General features: G+C 40.4%; 1 non-coding gene across 1 annotated transcript; it reads left to right on the top strand.

Annotated features, from left to right (window-relative positions):
• The first annotated feature begins 16219 nt into the window (after positions 1-16219).
• LOC141675427 (small nucleolar RNA R71) lies at positions 16220-16326 on the top strand. Its single transcript, XR_012556080.1, has one exon. It is a non-coding gene; the product is annotated as a small nucleolar RNA R71 (small nucleolar RNA).
• The last annotated feature ends 1754 nt before the right edge of the window (positions 16327-18080 follow it).

Here is an 18080-nt window from a genome sequence, read left to right as displayed (position 1 = left end):
ATAAGCTCCCTCGAGGTATTTCCATTCCTTCTTCCTCTTCTCCTCCGAGCTAGCATATTTCCTCTCCATGATAGCGAGCTTACCCTCAACCTCATAAGCCTTGGACTCTCACTCCCCCGCGGAGATAGTCATTTGCTTCATGAAAGTCTACAATGCAGCATAGTCGCTTCTTATCTTGACATCTTCAGTAGAGGACGCCACGAAATAAGCATTAGGCTGACAAAGAAAATATGAGTTTAGTTATAAAAAAAGTCTGAGTATGAAGGGCCGAGCCCCCAAGGAGTGATCCCTGTAATATTTTCCAAGTTATAAGAAAAGGAGAATTTAGACGAAAATTTACACAAGGAGAAGTATACCTGATAAAGGGCGTGAGCCCCCAGCATCTCAGCCTCGAGAAACTTCTCGCTAGAAGAGACGAATAAGAGGTCAGGAGGAGTGATGCAGTTCCTCGACCACTCAAGGGCAAGGTCCGGGCTGCCGAATATGGAGTCGTTGGAAGAGATACCCCATCCAGGCTCATAAGAGGTCCTAGCACTCCCGTCAAAATCTTTGGTCCTCTTCTGGCCAAATGTCGACGCCTTAAGGAAGGCAGGAATCTTGGGAATATGGTTGGCCTTCTTAGCAGCATCTCTGGCCTTCCTTCCCGTAGCAACATCACTTGCTTTAGCTTTAGCATCCAGAGCCTCAGCAGCTGAAACAAAGAAGGAAAGAAAACAGATATAAGAATAAACTTGCATAAAGTAAGGGGGAACAAAGATAAATACCCTTTATAGAGAGGCAGCTAAGGCCAGCCTCGACAAGCTTGACTTCTGTCACGAACTCCCAATAAGGGGTTCTCCCGTCATCATCAATAAGGATATCTCAGGCTAGAAGCTTGGCATCAGAAAGGTTGAGAATGAAGTGAGAACTATCAACTGGGCTGCTAAAGTCACGTTTGAAGTATACCCCCCAGGCTCCATCCTTCCACTCAACGACCACACACTTCTTGTTCCACTTGTGGTTCGAGTCATTGAGGGAACTGGTGTTCAGCATATGAGGAACGTGGGCTCTGTGTTGTATCACAACCCAACCAGGCCGAGTCAAAGGAGAAGTCTTCATCATGAAGATACTACGGAACATCGTTATACTTAAGGGGATGCCTAAGTCATGACATCTCACTATGAATAGAATGATGAAAGACCACCCATTAGGGTAAAGCTGGCATGGATGAATCTTGAGTTCAGCTAGAAGCCTCAGAATGAAAGGGTTCAGGGGAAACTTTAGCCCAAACTTAAGGGTCGCCTTGAACACAAATAGCCTTTGGTGGTAAAGGTTACAATCCCTCTCACTTGGCTTAGCTTTGCGAACCCTTAAGTAGTCGGGCCAGGAGTAAATCAACTTAATCTCCTCGACATCCTTCTCATGAACCATACTTCTGTGATGAAACGCATCGAAATGGACGGTACTAGGGTACTCATCTGCCCTCTCATCTAACATACTCTTCAAGTTGTTCGAACAATGGTTAATGGAGAAGGGGGAGACAAGAGCTATACCTTGGTTGGAGGGAGCGAAGAGTAGCCCTCTTGTGCAAAGCTTCCTTCTGGGAGAAAGAGGACTTGCTAGGACCTTGTCCTCCAGACATTCTTGAAGAGCTTGGGGAAAGATAAGAGCTTGGGGAAAAATAAGAGCTTGAGAGAATTTGAGAAGTTGAGAAATGAAGGTGTGAATGAAAATGAGCACTTCTCATCTTTTTTTATAGGAAAAAAGATCACCTGCTACATCAGGTCGTAAGTTTGTCTGGTTCGCGCTAGCAGGTACCTCATTAAAAGAACACAAAAAATGATGAAAAAGAGCAATCAAAAGGCAAGAAAGGACGACATAATAAATGAGAAAAGCGATGCAGGACACCGCTTATCATATCAGTCTTTCGAAAAAAGCTAGGTTGAAACTAAATACAAGTCATTAGTCTTAACTAAGGGACGATTATATTAATCACCATGATTAGCAAAACTGGTAAAGATTAAGACAAGATTATCTCTTCAGCTGAACTCATGAGTATGATAACAGAATGTTCTCCTCCTGGCGGATCAGACTACCCTGTAAGAGACTCTCAAGGTCCACTAAGACCACTCCCGGCCGACCATCCCATACATGGGGGCATATGGCTGACCAGCAGCCTCCATATCAAAGCCATGATGGGCACCACTTGCATGCGGGGAAGCTCTGGCCGACCAACCAACAAATGGAGAGATGGAGGCCTTTTGGTCTACCAGGAGCCTCCGTATCAGAGCCGTGACGGTCATAACTTGCATGTAGGGAAGCTCCGGCCGACCAATCAACAAATTGAGGCCTTTTGGCCTACTAGGAGCCTCCGTATCAGAGCCATGACGACCATAATTTGTATTCGGGGAAGCCCCGGCTGACCAGCCAACAAATTGAGGCCTTTTGGCCTACCAGGATCCTCCATATCAGAGCCACGACGGCCACAATTTGCATGCGGGGAAGCCCCGGACGACAAGCCAACAAATTGAGGCCTTTTGTCCTGCCAAGAGCCTCTGTATCAGAGCCATGACAGCCACAATTTGCATGCGGGGATGCCCCGACCGACCAACCAATAAATTGAGGCCTTTTGGCTACTAGGAACTTATATAGCAGAGCCATAACAGCCACAACTTACCTCCCTAGTGGCCTTGGCCTACCAACCAACAAATTAAGGTCCTTTGACTCACTAAAAGCTCTTGTAGGAGAGCCCTAAGGCCTTCAAAGGTTGCTCCGAAGGCCTTCTTGAGAGGTCCTTTGGAGATTTGTTGAAAAGGATAACTCCCAGCAGAACCAAATTTTGTGAAGACTAGAACGTCTACGAGAGTGAGTTGGTTGAAGTGCATAACATCCTATGAGAGAAGTTTGGACAAGTTCAATGAAGTATAAGACTTCCTATACGAACAAGTTCAATAGAAAACATAACGTTTAGTAAGAACAAGTACAGAACATCCACTGAGATGAGTACAGAATGTTCACTGAAACAACCGTAACAGAGCTGAGGGGAACTCAAAGGCAACAATGAAATTGATTCCATGGACAACCAAGAGCAAAAAGAGCATGATAAGGTATGTAGAAGACCTGAACTCTGGGTGAGAGATTCCAAAAAAAAATTGAGGGGCAGGAACCCCTGGCCAACCTCATCCAGGTCGACCAGGAGGAGGCCGACCAAGAGCCTCTGCTCTAACTGGCCGAGTAGCCTACATTTGGGGGCATGAGGCCGAGCAGAGCCTCCTACAGCAGAAGGTTCTGCTCAACCCCGAAGCCCCCCCTCGAAAATTTTGAATTTTTTTGAAAAAAATGGAAAAAAATCAGATTTTTTTTTAAATTTTTAGGATTTTAAGATTAAGCCCAGATTATGGCTGATTAGTGAAATTAAGCCCGGATTAGGGCGATTAGTGTATATTAAGCGTATTTAACCCAAATTAGGGGGAATTAGTGATTTGTATGATGAAATTAGCCTAGATTATGGCCGTTTAACCCATTCACTCTTATAATTATTGTGAATTAGGGATAATTAGTGTCTTATGCATACTGATTAGTCTTAATTAGCCCCGATTAGGGAAGATTAGCCTCGATTAGGAATTCTCACACCAGCTGTGGTGTTGGATTCAACAACTACTTCCATCAGAATATAAGGGCCATTCAGTAATATCCCAACGTAAAGTGGATTCGAAACTTTAATAAACAGCATCATCTTTTTCTTCCATAGATTGTAATTTGTTCTATGGGATGGGGGAACCTTTATACTTCCAATCCTTTGGTTATTCATTATCTTGGTGGAATTAAATTATTTAAAGTTCAAAAATTTCAAGGAATGAGAATTTTTGAAAATTAAAAAATTCAAGAAATTTCAAGAACTTGTTTCTTTCTCCGAATCTTGATTTGTATGTCAATCAACAAGCTCTGATACCAATTGTTAGTCCGGAAGTATCGTAGAATGGGGGGTTGAATACGATACCTATCATCTTTTTCGATTCGTTTACATGTTCTTCGTTAAAATTACGGAATCAAATTAGACACAAAACAATTTGAGGAATATATTGTTTTATTAATATAGTCCTTGAGGTTGCTACAATCTAATCAATAAATTGATTAGCTACAATAAATTCAGCAACATAACATATGTTTACAAGCTTAATAAATGAGGGGTTTTAATGGAGCTCTCGTAAACTAAACTGTATTGCTGAAGAAGATGACTGAAATGAATTCAATTTATTTAGCTGCTAATGTAGTCTTTCAAATTCATTGGACATGTGGCATTATTGTGTCCACACAATCCTTTATTTTTACTGCAATTGATTCACTGAATATCACAACTGTTCTATGGCGACTTGAACATTCTCTGTATGCTCTTCTATGGTGAACAATACCTTGTGTTGCTCTATGGCGGCTGGTTAAGCTCTATGGCGACTGGTGAAGCCCTATGGCGATTGGTGAAGCCCTATAACGACTAGTGAGGCTCTATGACGACCACTGGTGCCTTAGAGTGATTCTCTATGGCGTCCACTGTGGTGCCTTAGATTAAAATATCTGTGGCGACCAGTTGGTGCCTTAGAATAATACTATATGACGACCACTTGGTGCCATAGAGTAATTCTCTATGGTGACCAGTTATGTGGCGACCATAGAGACTACTAGAAGTACTTACACTTTTATGGCGACCAGAGTGAAGAGTATTCTGCCTTAGTATGTCCTTGCTTCTGTTTAGCCATTCTTCACTGTATCAACATTTTCTTCTGTAACTGAATCATAATCCCTTCTTGAATACTAATGTCTGATGCACTGGTCTGGTTCACAAATAACTAGTATTAAGACAACCTAATTCAATTTGTCTTGTATTTCTGAGCTGATACAAATTGGTAATTATCCATTGCTTCTTTCACTGAACCCTTGATCTATAATACTTGAAACCAATTCATGTAACTGATGCTTAAAGTCCCTTGATGTCTTATTCTTCATGGCTGCTTGAACATGACAATAAACTTCTTACCATGATCTGTGTGAGGACTTAAAGAGTCAATTACATCTTTTGGTTCTTTGTGTTTATCCTGTCTTCATCTGTGGGGTTCCTGTGCTTCACAGTTTAATATTGTTTATCTATTTTTGTTTTCATGTTGAGTTATAATTTCTCGATTACATGTTACATTATATTATACTTTACAAAAGTAGTTACGATCAAGTGAAAATCGAAATAACCAAGAGGATGCGATTTGCAATTTACCATACTAAGTTTGTGCACTTTTGTTTCATATTATTCCGCGAATTTTATACATGTACGACTCGAATTCTCATGTAAAAAGAAAGACTGTACCTGCTGCCGAGATGTACATTAATAGTGGGGATGATGAATAATGTGAAAGTGTGGATAAGGTGAGTTTTCAGTAAGCTAAAGGGTCGTTTAATTTGGCACCATAGATCTGTTTTCACAAATTCCAGATTGATGTGGGTGAGCAGGTTGTTTATCTGTCAATCCATAAATGAGATCGAATTAATTAAAATTATTAAATTCTGGTACTCAAGAAAAAAGGTATAATGTGTATGATCGATGAGTATATTAACTCAAGATTAGGATTAGAATTTCAGATAGGACTCGTATTTCAACAACTAACTTCAGAAGAACCCATACTCATTGAAATTTCAGCTTAGTTTTTGAGCTACATTGACAAGAATCAACTTACTATTTGCGTAGGCCCTAAAATTTGTATCTTGTTGAATCACTACTTATGTGTATTACGAAATACACTTAATAAAGAAATAGACGAGATAATCAAGTATCCGTTATTAGATTTACACCTAATATTAATTTAGAAAATTGTTTAATAAACAGAATAACGTGGAAAATGCTTTTTCTTGGGTCCTGAAATTTTGTTTACTCAACCAATTCAAAATATTAGTTTAATTTATGAAAAAAAAATTAATGACCATGCATACGGCTACACCTACACCCCATCCCCATACATAGTGGAGATTTTTATCCAGTTGTTCGCTCAATACTAATAACAAGACTAGCATAAGTACATATATAGTACTAGTAGTAATAATCAAAGCTCGAAACTAGTTGGATACGAACAACAAGTGGGTAATAGCAGCTTGTCTTGTTGAAGAGTACAAGAACCTAAAACCTCTGTCATTTTAAGGTTTTAGTGCGACCGGTTACTTAAAGGTTATAACTAACTATTTGGCACTGACTTGCTGTTGGTGACCCCTGTAAATATCCAATGAAGGAACCGCAAACTCAGTTTGCAGAGACATCAAAGAACTTGATCATGGAAGGACAACATTCAAATGAAGAGCAGGGAGATTCTGATCAAAACAACTCATTGCACACCCCACTGCTTAAAAGAAATCTCACTCTTTCTTCTAATCCACTGGCCATAGTTGGAGCCAACGTTTCTCACATTGAAAGCTTGGACTATGAGTTAATACTCAACTCTCTCTCTCTCTCTCTCTCTCCCCCCCCTCTCTCTTAATATAAGTTTCTTCAATGTCCTCAACACTTTTGTACATATACGTTATTTATGCAGAATAAATGAAAATGATCTCTTCAAGCAAGACTGGAGAAGTAGATCTAAAGTACAAGTTCTGCAGTACATTTTCCTAAAGTGGTCATTGGCTTTCCTAGTTGGCCTTTTAACTGGCGTTATTGCCGCCCTCATTAATCTATCCATTGAGAACATTGTCAGCTATAAGCTTCTTGCTGTGGCTAATTACATTGACAAACAAAGGTCTGCCATCTTTCCTTAACAAAGTTGCAGTATTATCATATCATGTCAACTATGTTACTGTTGTAGGCTAACATTCCAGTTTGGATCATGTTATTATATATTTCGATGTAGTGTAATTCTGAAACTCACTCGGATTGTCAATATAGATATTTATACTCAAAGGAATAAATTTCAACTAAAGAGTCCTCAAATCATATTTTGGCTGAATGAGTGGTGTCCTGTTGTGATTGTTTTGTAGTAAAATTGGATAGTTTTCCGGGAAATTGTCATCCCTAATTTTATGGTGATCCTCTACATCGAATGGCTAACTAGCTACCTCATCTGTCAATGGAGTTACCTTGAGGGATTCATATACTTCACAACAGTTAATTTTTTTTGACACTGGTTGCATATACTCTTTGCGTGTTTTTTGCGCCTATAGCAGCTACCCCTCGTATTCCTGAAATTAAGGCCTATCTCAATGGGGTAGACATGTTAGGGCAAAAACACGCACTAATAACACACGCAAGTATACGCGTTCGCAAGGAATATAGAATACTTTCTAGTTCGTTTCCACAGAGACTCAGACTAATTATGTTCAATTACACTCACTCACCAATGTATGATTACTTCTCAATGTTGAAATAATAACACTTAAATTTGATTAACTAATTATTAACTACAATTAACTACTAGAATTAAGCACTTAATTGACACTTGAATTAACAATATTAAACACACATGAGATCATAACTTCATTACTACTTCCTTCAATAGTCATTGTTATTACCCTTAGCATGCAACGGTGATGATATTAATCGAACAACACGAAACTGATAAAAGCCAACTTTCGTTGTACTAATACCATTCGACCAAACATCCACAATTAAGATAGAAGTTGAATAGGCATCAATTATGTTGAGTCCCTATATGTCTACAGAAATTGACAACATAACGATTTAAGCACAAGTTATTACTTTTCATTACACAGGGCGAATAAAACGGTTAGAGTTACCCACTAATCATGTATACTCATACACGAACCTATGCTAGCATGGAAAGTTCTAAATCTCAAGAACCACCGTCGCTTCACAAGAGATTAACACCCTATCTTATATGTTCGCGACGCACATAAGACGATTAAGCACAACCAATACTAGATATCATACAATCATCACACACTAAGGTATTACACAACTAACTAAAGAATTCCATAATAAATCCGTTACGACCCCATGATCACGATCAGCCCATGATAGCACTCATCGTCATCATGGGTTCATATGAAAACATGATAATAACACACAAGAATAATAACTAAAACTACTTATATTAAACCAGAGTACGTCACAAGAGTAAATAGGTTCAAAGTAAAGAAAACTAGCATCCAACGTTACAATAAAATAAAGAATAACAAGAAAATATGCTTCCTCTTCGTTGCGGTGTGCTAAAACGGTCTTCTTCCTTATCTTCTCGCTCTTCGATTAATACTATGATCCAACCTTTTTGAAACGTCTATGAAAACTACTTATATAGGAGTCCCATAATACCCAGCTAACTCAGAAGTTGGAAGTTAAACAAAACTAGGAGTCCAAAATAATTATTCTAATTTTCCATTCCTGAGCGGTCGCTCAGCATTCCTGAGCGGGCGCTCAGCTTCCTGAGCGGTCGCTCAGCATTCCTGAGCGGGCGCTCAGCTCCCTACTGGAAACTGCTCTGTTTTTCTCCCGTTTCTTCGCTGCAATCTGCTCCTATCTTCCCGCTTACAATGCCAAACACATGCCAAGGCTTATTATTGATGAAATCTCTCCAGAAATGCATTTAATACCCTGAAATGCAAAAACACTAGAAAAACACATCAAATACAAAAAATACTTGATTTCAAGACATCAATTCAAGCCATTATAAGACGTTCTAAGTGGTATAAAATGCCACTTATCACACCCCCAAACTTAAAGCGATGTTTGTCCTCAAGCGTCATAGACTGAAAAATAAAACAAAAACATGCATGAATGCAATCTATATGAAATACAACGATCCCCCTTACTACGACACAACCAACCAACTTACGACATCCCAACAAATGCAATTAGGCGAATAAAGATCAATCAAACCATGCAAACTAACATACAGCCGGAACGTGGTGTGTGCAGATGTTTAACAGATATGCTTCGAAACTAGATCAATTACTATAACTCGACTATCCTCAAGGTAATCACATGATTATACGAAGAATAAAATTCTAGGCACAAAATGACTTACAACACTTCAAGATTACTGGAGCTTATTACAGAATCACGCTTTTTATTTATCACAACAACAATGCTTATTTGACCGTGCAATGAGTGAGATCCACAAAAGACTTATACAATGGCATCCATGTAGCGAGCGTTAGGTTAGCGGATCCCAGACTATAAAAGCCTTAGGTCACTAGGTACAAAGTCCCCTAAGAACTTAATAACTCGAATACCAAAGAGCCCACTCGTGATCAATTATGCATTAACTCTCTATTTTTTTATTATATTTGTTTTTTACAATTTCTGAGCAAGTGCGCTTCGCTCCATCTTGCTCAACCCTAGACTACTCGCATAAAAATACGAGCCGGATACTAGCCATTTGACGCCTAGCCATAATTAGCAATGAATTCCACTTTTTACTCCAATTTTTCTTTTCATGCCTTTTATCGCTAAGAACCTATTATAAATTCTAAGCATAATCAATAGATTAACCTCGAAAACCATCAAACCATAACAACCATCTAGTCCCTAAGCATTCTCCAAGACTTAGTGTAATTACAAGTGTTTCTAGCATGCATGTCAACCTACAAGACTCAACATCACTTTAACGCTATCACTACACTCGCATCAATATCACAAATTAATTGGTAAATCAACGCAAAAGGGATCATGGTATATGCATGAGCTACATGACATGATAAATAAAGCTATAAATAAAAATAAAAATCATAATAAAAAAACTATATGGAAAAAATATGCAATTATATGAGCTAAACTATCATGAATATGCAACTATATGACACACACAAAATATTCCTTAACTACCACCCCCAAACATAAAATCTTCACTGTCCCCAGTGAAGGTAGTAGAAAGGAACATAGGGTATACGTACTCGGAGAGATCATCATCATCATCACCCTCAGAGGGTGGAATATCAGGAGGCAGATATGCAGAGTCCTCACCAAAAACTGGCCACTGGATGTTAGCTCCAAGGCCTCTAAAAGCAGTCCCAAGCGCAAGGGTGAGCTCCTGAGCAAACCTGCTCTGCATCTCGTACATAACATCCATCCTCCTCGACAGCCTCCTATACTGGGCATCAGCCATCCCAGCACCCTCCTGAGCTCTAGAAGAACCAGCCTCATCTCGCCTTGGCCTCGCCATGGAAGCACCTCGTGCTGGACGCCATCCTGGAAGACGATAACCCAGCCCATGCTCCTCGGGTTCTCCACCAGTCCACTCCTGCATCGCATGCAGAGTCTCGGAGTCAATAGGAGTGACCGACAACTGCTACTGCTCGTGAGACGGCCACTGAACTCCCACTGCTCGGCAAAGCTTTGTAACCGTGGATGCATAAGGGATGTTCATGTGCTTAGCTCCCCTCAAAAACTTCAGAATTCCTTGGTAGATGAACTCACCAAGGTCCACATAGTACTCCTCATTCAAAATTCCCCATAACAACTGTGCTCTCTCAACTGTGACCTCATGTGCATGTGAAGTAGGTAGAATATTAGCGCAAATAAAAGCATTCCATGCACGGGCATACTTATTCATCACAATTGCCGAAAAGTGGCGATACTCGTTAGTCCCAGTCTTGAAGGTCCAAACTGTCCGGCCTACAGAGAGTAGCACAAATCAAATCCAAGTCAAAATCCTCAACAGTCTTCTCGTTCTAATTCTCCTCCGTGGGCTTCCTCTGTCACTACCCAATCATACGTCGAATCACCGCAGGGTGATAATTCACCGTCATCCCCCTCACAACAGAATACCCATTCTTTTCAGCTTTCGCGTTCGTATAGAACTCGCGAACAACGCTCATCGGAACTGCTTCAGGAGACTCACAGAAAGCAATCCAACCCTTCTCAGCAATCATAGGCAACAACTCACCATCCCTCCCTGATGGTAAGAACCCCCTCTACTTCAAAATCGGCTTACCCAGAAGCCTAGTATACTCCTCCTCAGCAGCCCTATCAAACAAACGAGGCCTCGCAGCAGTACCCCTCGAAGAATCAACAGTAGGAATAGTGCTGTTGCTATCAATAGTCCTGGATCTCTTGGGTACCATCGAAACTGAGAAAAAGTGTTTAAGATTTGTGTTTTTGAATATGGGAGAGAGTTTAAGGTTTGAAACTGTATGGGGAGTATACCGAATAGTTGTATGTATATATAGGGTAGAGATTAGGGTAAAATTTGATTAGGAGAGGATTTGAGGGTTAAAAATATGGGATAATGGGGAAATAGGTCGTGGGTAATGGGGCTGTGTTTTGTTTTTTTTTTATTTTTCAGATATTTTTGGATTTTTATAAAGCATAAAAAAAAATTCTGCCAGTCGGCCCCTGAGCGGTCGCTCAGCAAAGCTGAGTGGGCGCTCAGCTTGCGAGCTGAGCGGGCGCTCAGGGGTCTTCTGGAAATTTTTTTCCTTTGCCCTGTTTTTCAGATTTTTTTGTGGTTTTGGATATGTTACCAACTTCTAAGGGTTCCTGTAACAACAAATAATGGGTTGCCTCCCAAAAAGCGCTTCTTTTTCGTCATTAGCTTGACGTAGCGTACCTTAATCAAGTTGACAACAAAACGGCACTAATCACTTCCCGGTTTGTCGTGTCCCCATATTAATGCTTCAAACGGTGACCATTAACCTTGAATGCTTGGTCCGGATTATTCTCAAAAATCTCCTCTGCTCCATGTGGAAACACAGTTTTGACAATAAAAGGTCCAGACCACCTTGATTTCAACTTCCCAGAAAAAAGTCGGAGACGAGAGTTGAATAAAAGAACTTGCTGCCCCGACACAAATGACTTAGGATATAACTTCCTTTCGTGCCACCTTCTCACTTTTTCCTTGTACATTTTGTTGTTCTCGTACGCTTGGAGTCGAAATTCATCAAGTTCATTTAGCTGAAGCATTCGCTTCTTTCCAGCTGCATCTAGATCCAGGTTCAACTTCTTCAATGCCCAATAAGCCTTATGCTCAAGCTCCGCAGGTAAATGACATCCCTTACCATACACAAGTTGAAATGGGGACATCCCAAGTGGAGTCTTATATGTTGTTCTGTAAGCCCAAACAGCTTCATCGAGCTTTAAAGATGAATCCTTCTTTGACGGACAAATAACCTTCTCTAAAATGCGCTTGATCTCTCTATTAGACACTTCCGCTTGACCATTCGTTTGCGGATGATAGGCAGCAGCAACAGGATAATTCACATTGTAGCGCTGCATCATAGAAGTGAACTTACGGTTGCAGAAATACGATCCTTCATCACTTATGATTACTCGTGGCGTTCCAAACCTTGTGAAAATCTGTTTATGAAGAAAATTCAACACTACCTTTGCATCATTCGTTGGCAGAACTTTGACTTCTACCCATTTTGAGACATAATCGACTGCCAGCAAGATATACTGATTATTCCAGGATGAGACAAATGGCCCCATGAAATCGATTCCCCAAATATCAAAGACCTCGACTTCAAGCATCACATTTAACGGCATCTCATCCTTTCTTGTAAGATTTCCCACTCTTTGGTAATGATCACACCTTAAAACGAACTGATGAGGATCCTTAAATAAAGTAGGCCAGAAAAAACCTGCTTGTAGAATACGAGCTGCCGTCTTCTCACCACCATAATGTCCACCATAAACTGTGGAGTGGCAGTCTCGTAATATCCCCTCTGTCTCACAGAATGGGATACATCACCTGATGATCTGGTCAGCTCCCTGTCTAAACAAATACGGTTCATCCCATATATACCACTTCACCTCATGGAGAAACTTCTTCTTTTGAGCTGTATTCAAGTTAGGAGGCATTATATTGCTGACAAGATAATTCACAATATCTGCGATCCATGGCTCTTCCTCCTGAACTGCGAACAACTGCTCATCCGGAAAAGATTCGTTGATCAATGTTTTATCATGTGAAGTAGACTCGGGATTCTCCAATCTAGAGAGATGGTCAGCTACTTGATTCTCAGTACCTTTTCGATCCTTGATCTCTAACTCAAATTCCTGTAGCAAGAGCACCCAACGAATGAGTCTAGGCTTCGAATCCTTCTTGGAAACCAAATAGCGAATGGCCGCATGATTAGTGAACACTGTCACCTTTGTCCCAAGCAAATAAGATTGAAATTTTTTGAAACCAAAGACTATAGCCAAGAGCTCCTTCTCAGTAGTGGTGTAGTTCATTTGAGCTCCATTTAAGGTCTTGCTAGCATAATAGACCACATGAAAGAGATTATTCTTGCGCTGCCCAAGAACTGCGCCCACCGCATAATCACTCGCATCACAGATCATCTCAAAAGGCTCTGTCCAGTCAGGTGCTGTAATAACTGGTGCAGTTATCAAACTCTTCTTGAGAGTCTCCAATGCCATCAAGCATTCATCATCAAATTTGAAAGGCACATCCTTCTCAAGCAAGTTGCACAACGGCTTAGCTATTTTTGAAAAGTCTTTGATGAAACGCCGATAAAAATCCGTATGACCAAGAAAACTACGGATTCCTTTCACAGAAACAGGTGGTGGAAGATTTTCAATGACTCCCACCTTGGATTTGTCTACCTCATGACCCTTGCTAGAGACCTTATGCCCAAGAATAATGCCTCCACGCACCATAAAGTGACATTTTTCCCAATTGAGCATCAAATTAGTTTCCACACACCTTTTGAGTACTGCACGAAGATTATTCAAACATTCATCATACGAATGTCCAAAGACGGAGAAGTCGTCCATGAACACCTCGACATTATTTCCAATCATATCAGAGAATATAGACATCATACATCTCTGAAAAGTGGCCGATGCGCCACATAAGCCAAACGAAACTCTGCGAAAAGCAAACGTACCAAATGGACAAGTGAAGGTAGTATTTTCTTGATCCTCTAGTGCAATACATATCTGATTATACCCCGAATAACCATCTAGAAGACAATAATACTCATGACCGGCCAACCTGTCAAGCATCTGATCAATAAATGGGAGAGGGAAGTGATCCTTCCTCGTGGCCTTGTTCAACTTTCTGTAGTCCATGCATACCCTCCATCCTGTGACTGTTCGAGTGGGGATGAGCTCGTTCTTCTCATTTGCTACCACAGTAATACCTCCTTTCTTAGGTACACATTGCACCGGGCTCACCCAAGAATTGTCAGAAATAGGATAAATGATTCCTGCATCCAGCAGAATCTTTCTTCACCACTTCTTTCATGATAGGATTATGTCTGCGCTGTTGCTCAACAGTCGGCTTTCTACCCTCCTCTAGCAGAATCTTATGCATGCAATATGAAGGGCTGATCCCTTTGATGTCTGCTATAGTCCATTCGTTAGCCGATTTGAATTCTCTCAAGATCCTTAAGAGCTTTTCCTCCTCACTACCTGAAAGGTCAGATGCAATAATAACAGGTAAGGTAGATGCATCACCTAAAAAAACATACCTCAAGTGTTCAGGCAATGGTTTAAGCTCCAAGATAGGTGCTTCCTCAATAGATGGTTTGAGCTTTCCTTCAGCATTTTTGAGGTCAGAAGTACCAAGAGATTCAAATGGCATATCTAGCTTTCGCCTCCAAGGAGAAGCATTTAGATATTGTAGTTGCTCATTGTCATCCTCATCATCACTGTCAAAATTCCCCACTAAGGCCTTCTCTAATGCATCAGACATTAGCATATGATCAAGTTCTGAAGTAACCGCATAATCAATCAAATCCACTTTTAAGCACTCCTCATCTTCTGTAGGGAATTTCATTGCTTTGAATACATTGAATGTCACATCTTGATCCTGCACCCTTATAGTAAGTTCACCTTTCTGCACATCTATCAAGGTACGGCCTGTAGCCAAGAAAGGTCTCCCCAAGATTATGGGAATCTTCTTATCTTCCTCGAAATCCAGAATAACAAAGTCTGCAGGAAAGAAGAGCTTATCCACCTTTACTAGAACATCCTCCAATATGCCTCGTGGGTATGTAATGGAACGATCAGCCAATTGTAGAGACATGTAGGTGGGCTTTGGATCAGGTAAATTCAACTTTTTGAAGATCGACAACGGCATCAGATTGATACTTGCTCCCAAATCACAGAGGCACTTGTTAAAAGACAACTTGCCAATGGTGCAAGGAATGGTGAAGCTACCTGGATCTTTAAGCTTTGGAGGTAACTTTTGGTGTAGCACAGCACTGCATTCTTCAGTTAAAGCAACGGTCTCAAGATCATCCAGTTTCACCTTCCTTGAAAGAATACTCTTCATAAATTTCGCATAACTAGGCATTTGCTCCAGAGCCTCAGCGAAAGGTATGTTGATGTGAAGTTTCTTGAACACCTCCAGAAACTTACCCAACTACTTATCCATCTTTTGTTGTTTCAATCTCTTAGGGAAAGGTGGTGGAGGATAGAGCTGTTTCTCCCCTATATTACCCTCAGGCAGAGTGTGTTCAACAGTAGTCTTTCTTGGTCCCGCCGCTTTCTCCTTTTGCTTAGGTTCTTCATCACCAACTTCAGCTTCTCCTTCTTTTGCTTTTTCAGCATCAACAACTTTTCCAGACCTTAAGGTAATAGCCTTGACTTGCTCTTTAGCTTCCTTTCTGCCTGACACTTTAGTATCACTGGGAAGTGTGCCAGATTGACGATTAAGCACTGCATTGGCTATTTGACCGATTTGATTTTCCAAGGTCTTGATAGAGACCGCCTGACTTTTGCACAATAGCTTAAGTTCCTCAAAATTAGCACTAGAGGGTGGAGCTGCACCTCCTTGTTGAGGATATGATTTCCTTTGAGCATAATGCTGTGGTTGCTGGAATCCAGGTGGATTGAATTGTTTACTTACACCTTGCTGATATGGTTGCTGAATAGCATTCTGATTATTACTCCAGCTGAAATTTGGATGATTTCTGTTGTTAGGATGATAAGTAGCTGGTACAGGCTGCTGCGGTCGCTGATAATTGTTCACATACTGAAAAGATTCATTAACAAGAGAACACTGATCCGTAGCATGAGAACCTGCACAAAGCTCACAGACCATAGCTATCTGATTGACTCCATAAGTGGCTAGAGAATAGACCTTCATAGACAGCGCTTGGAGTTGCGCTGCAATAGCTGTAGCTGCATCAACTTCCAAAATACCTGCTACCTTCCCAGGGATCATCCTTTACAACCATAGTCTCAATAAGATTATAAGCCTCCGTATAGCTTTTGGCCCACAAGGCACCTCCAGCTGTTGCATCGAGCATGGGCCGAGATTGGGCCCCCAAACCATTATAGAAACCAGTGATCACCATCCAATCAGGCATTCCATGATGTGGACACTTTCTCAACCTCTCCTTGTAGCGCTTCCAAGCTTCACACATAGATTCTGTAGGTTGCTGCGCAAACTGAGTAAGAGCACTCCTCATAGCCGCAGTCTTCGCCATTGGATAAAACTTCGCCAGAAACTTTTGCACAAGATCTTGCCAAGTAGTGATAGACCCAGCTGGTTCAGAATGTAACCAGTCCTTAGCTTTATCCCTCAGTGAGAATGGGAAAAGCCTCAGCTTGATAGCCTCATCAGTCACACCATTATATTTGAAAGTACTACAGATCTCGACAAAATTCCTTATGTGCATATTGGGGTCTTTAGTCGCAGCACCTCAAAAAGAAACAAAATTCTGCACCATCTGAATAGTGCCCGGCTTGATTTCAAAGTTATTGGCCTCAATAGCCGGGTGCATGATGCTAGACTGAATGTCATCAATTTTAGGATGAGAAAAGTCCATAAGAGCTGGATCTGCCGGAACAATATGATCACCCATGATTACTGGCTCTTTCTGCTCACTTCCTGAATCTGAATCTTCAAAATCTATCTTCTCCGGAATATCAAGAACTTCGTCTGTCTCTTCAGCCATATCTAAAGTCCTCTTGCGAGTACGAGAATGTGTTTGCATAAATGCTCGCTAAAGTACCTGAAACACAACTGGAAACAATAAGTAACACGTCTTAATCACTGAGTCCTAATGACCAATGATGGTAAGTACATAAACTAAACAAAAACGCCGAGTCCCCGGCAACGGCGCCAAAAACTTGTTAGGGCGAAAACACGCACTAATAACGAACGCAAGTATACGCGTTCGCAAGTAATATAGAATACTTTCTAGTTCGTTCACACAGAGACTCAGACTAATTATGTTCAATTACACTCACTCACCAATGTATGATTACTTCTCAATGTTAAAACAATAACACTTAAATTTGATTAACTAATTATTAACTACAATTAACTACTAGAATTAAGCACTTAATTGACACTTGAATTAACAATATTAAACACACATGAGATCATAACTTCATTACTACTTCCTTCAATAGTCATTGTTATTACCCTTAGAATGCAACGGTGATGATATTAATCGAACAACATGAAACTGATAAAAGTCAACTTTCGTTGTACTAATACCATTCTACCAAACATCCACAATTAAGATAGAAGTTGAATAGGCATCAATTATATTGAGTCCCTATATGTCTACAGAAATTGACAACATAACGATTTAAGCATAAGTTATTCCTTTTGATTACACAGGGCGAATAAAACGGTTAGAGTTACCCACTAATCATGTATACTCATACACGAACCTATGCTAGCATGACAAGTTCTAAATCTCAAGATCCACCGTCGCTTCACAAGAGATTAACACCCTATCTTATATGTTCGCAACGCACATAAGACGATTAAGCACAACCAATACTAGATATCATACAATCATCACACACTAAGGTATTAAACAACTAACTAAAGAATTCCATAATAAATTCGTTACGACCCTATGATCACGATTAGCTCATGATAGCACTCATCGTCATCACGGGTTCATATGAAAACATGATAATAACACACAAGAATAATAACTAAAACTATTTATATTAAACCAGAGTACGTCACAAGAGTAAATAGGTTCAAAGTAAAGAAAACTAGCATCCAATGTTACAACGAAATAAAGAATCACAAGAAAATATGCTTCCTCTTCGTTGCGGTGTGCTAAAACGGTCTTCTTCCTTATCTCCTCGCTCTTCGATTATTACTACGATCCAACCTTTTTGAAACGTCTCTGAAAACTACTTATATCGGAGTCCCATAATACCCAGCTAACTCAGAAGTTGGAAGTTAAACAAAACT

This window comes from Apium graveolens, chromosome 7 (assembly GCF_009905375.1).
Source record: "Apium graveolens cultivar Ventura chromosome 7, ASM990537v1, whole genome shotgun sequence".
NCBI lineage: Eukaryota > Viridiplantae > Streptophyta > Magnoliopsida > Apiales > Apiaceae > Apium > Apium graveolens.
This window is presented reverse-complemented; position numbering and strand designations above follow the sequence as displayed.